Source organism: Neomonachus schauinslandi, chromosome 3, assembly GCF_002201575.2.
Source record: "Neomonachus schauinslandi chromosome 3, ASM220157v2, whole genome shotgun sequence".
Taxonomy (NCBI): Eukaryota; Metazoa; Chordata; class Mammalia; order Carnivora; family Phocidae; genus Neomonachus; species Neomonachus schauinslandi.
Genome location: NC_058405.1, coordinates 68,689,168 through 68,694,950, shown reverse-complemented (window position 1 = coordinate 68,694,950; position 5,783 = coordinate 68,689,168). Strand labels below are relative to the sequence as shown.

Below are 5,783 nucleotides of genomic sequence, written 5' to 3'. Positions count from 1 at the left end.
AAAATTAGTGAATGATTCTGAGTCTTTCTAGTCAGTGTATGAATCCAGCTAGTATATGTTTCTAGCCTTATTATACAGCCTTATTTCTAAACCTATTTTAAAACACTACCTTTTCTGAGGTCGCTGATCCTGATGCATAGTCGCCGCGGCCCGTCATCCTCGCCGGGAGTCCCATAAGGAAGCTGCTGGTGGACCTGACTTCCAAGGGAGCTGCTTTGGAGCTGGAGGCCAAGGTGAGCAGAAGTGGCAGGGCCGAGGCTCAGATAGGAGTTGCTGCCGAGGCTGGAGCCTGTCTCTGACCATCAACAAGGGCGGATGGTCGGTTCATCATGGGTGGCTTTTTCTCAAGTATTTTTTTCCAGTCTTGGTTGAAACCCAGGAAATGGGGACTTTAATTTTGGGATTGAATGGAGCAAGAAAAACTATCATTTTATACAGATTGTAGGTTGGACGAGTGGTTACTACTATTCCTACTATTGGATTTCATGTTGGGATGGTAACATACAAGAACCTTGAATCCCAAGTCTGGGATCGAGGAGGACAGACAAGTATCAGGCCATACTGGAGATGTTATTCTTCAAACACAGATGCAGTCATTTCTGTAGTAGGCAGTCATGTCCCGAGACCAAATTGGCATTCCCAAATCAGAGTTAACTGCCATGTTGGAGGAAGAAGAGCTGAGAAAAGCCATTCTGATGGTGTTTGCAAATGAGCAGGGCATGGAGCAGGCCATGACTCCCTCAGAGATGGCAAGTTCACCTGGGTTACCTACACTGAAGGACCAGAAATGGCAAATATTCAAAACTTCAGCAACCAAAGGTACTGGCCTCAATGAGGCAATGAAATGGTTAGTTGGAACACTAAAGAACAGACAGTAACTCGGTCACTTCTGCCCCTGAGAGGAACACCACCTCACATATCCCTTTGGAAACAGTTAAGTGTGCTTCATGCTACTAAATATTAAAACCATGTGATTGTTGGCATACACTGAACTGACTGCAGTATGTGTAATAAATATAAAAAATAAGTATTCGGTTGGAAGGGTAACTCACCGTGATTGAACCAACTGAACGTCTGTTCTGTGTAATGTAACATCCTTCCTTGCTTTCTTGTGTTCAGGATATATTCTATTGGTATGGCATTCTTATTCAAATAGAGTCCTGTTAAAGACTACTCTTACTGAGGAAAAAACCCTCCTGTTTTTGAATTAGTGAGTGCAGCTTGTTTGTATAAACACTAATAAATATCTTAACTCAAAAAAAGAAAATAAAACACTACCTTTTCTCTTTTGGTTTAATTTTCATGATTTCATTATTAATCCAGTTTATATAATCAGTAAAGTTCTATGATATTTTGAAGACGCTTTGAACTTGGGTGACCATGAGAATAGAGGTCACAATAATGGAATAGGGATGCCAGAAGAATAAACTGATTTTGGAGGAAGGTCATGACTTGCACCTGCCGTAGTTCACTAGGGTTGCCGTAACAACGGACTGGCTTCCAACAAGAAAAGTGTCCTGAACAAACCCATCCCATTCTTTTTTTGTCTGTTAGTTTTCATTCCTCTCTCCTCTCTTGCAGTCCATATTATGTTAATCCATATTTGCTTGTATTTTTTTTTTAAGGTTTTATTTATTTATTTGTCGGAGACAGAGAGAGAGCACAAGCAGGGGGAGAGGCAGGCAGAGAAAGAAGCAGGCTCCCCCTGAGCAAGGAGCCCGATGCGGGACTCAGTCCCAGGACCCTGAGATCATGACTTGAGTTGAAGGCAGACGCTTAACTGACTGAGCCACACAGGCGTCCCCATATTTGCTTGTATTTTCTAAATGTCTTGGTAAGAGCATATCTTGCTTCCTTAATGAGATGGTAAGTTATCTGTGCTTTTTCTTATATTTGAGGACTGGCTGGAGCACTGTAAGGGACCCTTTGCTGGATGAGTATGGGAAGTTGTCCCCAGCTTGGCTCTCCCAGCAGTAGGTAATGGAAGGAGGAGAACCATCAGGTTCCTTGGTCAAGCTTTGTGAGGGAGGCTTCTGCAGCTGAAGTGGGAGGTCAGCTGATGTAAGAGGTTCTACTCCCTGACCTTGGTCAATGTGAGGAAAGGCTCTACCTGACAATGGGACCAAGAACAATGTGATCTAGTAGCTGCTGTAGGCAAAGGGCAGGGAGGGTCTGCTCAGTGCAATGCCCTGCCTACTTCCCCTAAGAATTCCATTTGGAGAATGAATATGACATTAAGTTTCTTTTTTTTTTTTTACTTATTTATTTATTTATTTATTTATTTATTTATTTATTTATTTAAGACAGAGAGAACGAGAGAGAGAGCACGAGAGGGAAGAGTGTCAGAGGGAGAAGCAGACTCCCTGCTGAGCAGGGAGCCCGATGCAGGACTCGATCCCGGGACTCCAGGATCATGACTTGAGCCGAAGGCAGTCGCTTAACCAACTGAGCCACCCAGGCGCCCTGACATTAAGTTTCTTAAGGAACCTTTCATTTTTAGGAGGTTCTGGAAAATAAATCTAAGAAGCTATTAGACTCCCCCACCACCATTTTATACTCTTTGAACAGAACTTTCAAGAAAGAAAGGGCTTAGAATTCCCCAGTCTCCATATCTTCTCAGACCTATGGGTTGACCTGAGCCTGAACGGACCACCATGGTGGATCCTGAGGCTGCTCTAAAGTTCTAGGGGCTGTTCAGGGACACCCAGCAGCCTAATAGGCCACACACCAACCCCTGGGCCCAGCATGAACACTGCTGGGGTTGCTGGCCGGAACCAGAATGATGCTTAATAGTTCACTCAGTACCTTAAAACTCCTTTGCAATTGCTGCCCCGTCTTCTCATTAAGAAAACCCTGAAGTCCTAGAGAGACAAAACCTGGGTGCCAAATGAAATCTAGTACATGGTTCTATCAACAGTTCACACTGCTGCACTTCTAGCCTATTATGTGCCATCCTCTTAATTCCATCAGGACTTCCTTTTACCTAATAATTTCATACCACTCAGTGATAATTATCTTCATATTGTAGGTACTGCACTGGTATATCCTAAGTAGTGACTGTCCACTGGCAGAAGTATGGTGAGACTTTCAGAGATATGGGCCAGGGATCTTTGATTAGGCTGACACATTTGTTCTGGTTTCCCACCTCATTCATGCCACAAATATTTAGGTGCCTACTATATGCCAGGCACCAGATGGAGACAGGGCATCAGCCGCGAGCATCTCAAAAGTCCCCACTCTCATGGAACCTATATTCTAGCAAGATGAGATAGACAGTATACAAAGAAACAAATGCATATGTGCTGTGATGTCAGGTAGGACACGTTATAAAGAAAATCTAGAAGTGGTATGATGACTGTTGCTACTTGAGATTGCATTGTCAGTGGGGGGGGTACTTTTTCTGATGGCAGTTAAGTAAAGACTTGAGTGTAGTGAGGAAACAACAGGTGCAGATACACAGGGATAAGCATTCTGAGCAGGAGGATCAGCAAATGCAAACGACCGACCAGAGTCAAGGACATAACTGGTCTGTTTAAGGCAGAGTTGGGAGTTCTGCATGGGACTGAGGGAAGAATAGTAGGAGATGTGGGTGGTAGGGTCTAGATCCCACTGGGCTTTGTAAATCACATCAAGGATTCAGAATTTCTCTGGGTATAATGGGAAGCCACTGGGGGATACCGAGCAGGAAATGATTAACTTGACATTTTAAAAGCATCAGTCAGGGCGCCTGGGTGGCTCAGATGGTTAAGCGTCTGCCTTCGGCTCAGGTCATGATCTCAGGGTCCTGGGATCGAGTCCCGCATCGGGCTCCCTGCTCCTTGGGAGCCTGCTTCTCCCTCTGCCTTTCTCTCTCACTCTGTCTCTCATGAATTAAAAAAAAAAAAAAAACAAACAAAAAAAAAAAAAAAAAAAAAAAATCAAAAAAGCATCAGTCAGGCTGCTGCTTGAAGAATCAGGGAGCAAGACTGGAAACAGAGAGAAGGTGATTGCAGTGATCCCGAATATAGATAATGTCAGCTGGGATGAGGGTGATAGTGGTCAATATGGTGAGCGCCAGTCCGATTTGGGGTAATTTGTAAACCTAGAGTTCAATGGGGTTTGCTGATGGATTGGATTAGGGTTGCCAGAGGGAGAAAGTCAAGCAGTATGGATATAAATCGAAGTCATTGGTAATCTTCCAATTCTTGGGTGATAGGTTTGTAGATTCATTAGATTAGTCTGTGTTACATCTTGCACATATAATTTATATATTTTTTTGATGAGTCAAATGTTACATTTAAAAACATTTTAAATTGGGCGCCTGGGTGGCTCAGTTGGTTAAGCGACTGCCTTCGGCTCAGGTCATGATCCTGGAGTCCCGGGATCGAGTCCCGCATCGGGCTCCCTGCTCGGCGGGGAGTCTGCTTCTCCCTCTGACCCTCCCCCCCTCCTGCTCTCTGTCTGTCATTCTCTCTCTCTCAAAAAAATAAATAAAATCTTTAAAAAATAAAAAATAAAAAAATAAAAACATTTTAAATTTAATAGAGAAAGAGAATGGAAAGAAAGGAACTGGAGACAGTGAATGCAGATCATTCTTTCAAGGAGAATTGCTGCTAAGAGAGTGGTCTTGGGGAGGTATGGAGAGGGATATGGTGTCACTCGGATACAGCACCCCGAGTTTCTATGTCCGTGTGTGGATAGAAATGATGCCCCAGTCAACAGGGGGAGAATGATGATGGAGGGGAGAGAAGGGGAACTTCAGGAATGGAGTTCCTTGTTATCAGGAGAGGATAGGGTGAGAATCCAGTGACGAGATGAGGTTGACCCTTGGTAGGGGCAGGGCATTTCTGCACTGGGATAAGATGGAAGGCGGAGTATAAGCACAGATGCGTGTAGGGTGGTAGATTTTGTCATGCGAGATTGTGAAATTTATTTTCCAATCACTTCTGTCTTCTCAATGACAAAAGAAGCAAGGTCAGCATCTGAGAGGGGGAATGGGGGAAGAGGTATTAGAGTTTGAAGAAAGAGGAGAAGCTCTGAACTAGGAAGTGGGAGAGAAAAGGAACAGGAAATGGGCAGGGTGGCTGGGTTGGCCTCAAGGTCCATGTGTGGCTTGTGGGAATAAACTTTGAGATAATCTGCCTGGTGGTTTTTGTTTTTGGTTTTTTTTTCCCCAACCTTGTCCAGCTGTTCGGAGATGGAAAAGGAATATGTAGAGAGTTGAATTTCACCAGGATTTTTTTTTTTTTTTTTTTTTTGCAGGCTACTACCTTGAAGGGAGAAGGGTAGGGCCATTGAGAAAGAAGGCAAGGGTGTGATTATAATGGTGGACAAAGGAATCTCAGCTCTAGGAGGAGGGAAGTGAGTTGTGGGCAGGGTTGGGATGATAGAACAGTGGCAAAGTGTAGGGTCCAGGGATTCCCAGTCCTGGTAGAGCCATAGAATTGTTGGCAGGCAAGTACTGATGGGATTAAGACCAAAAGGTGTCAGGGAGTACTTAGAGAGAAGGACACCTAAAACTGAGATGTGAGAGGTGGTGAAGTCATTGATAATGACAAAGTCTAGGGTATGACATGGATGTCTGTGTAAAAAGCAGGCTGGAGACCAGGAGCATCAGAGAGCAGTGAATTTAGAGGCCAGAGTGTTGGAGAGAGAAAGTCCATGGGCATAATGAAATCACCTTAAGGGTGATAAAAGTAGTAGTAGGGAGAAAAGTCAGGTGCTGAGGTCTCCAGTGAATGAGGAGGAGCTCATATGGAGCTCAGTTGGTTGCAAAGGAAGACCCACAGATGCTGCAGACTGAT

The 5,783-nt window shown here is 44.2% G+C and overlaps 1 pseudogene; it reads left to right on the top strand.

Annotated features, from left to right (window-relative positions):
• The first annotated feature begins 329 nt into the window (after positions 1 to 329).
• On the top strand, positions 330 to 892 carry LOC110570293 (annotated as a pseudogene).
• Positions 893 to 5,783: the final 4,891 nt, after the last annotated feature.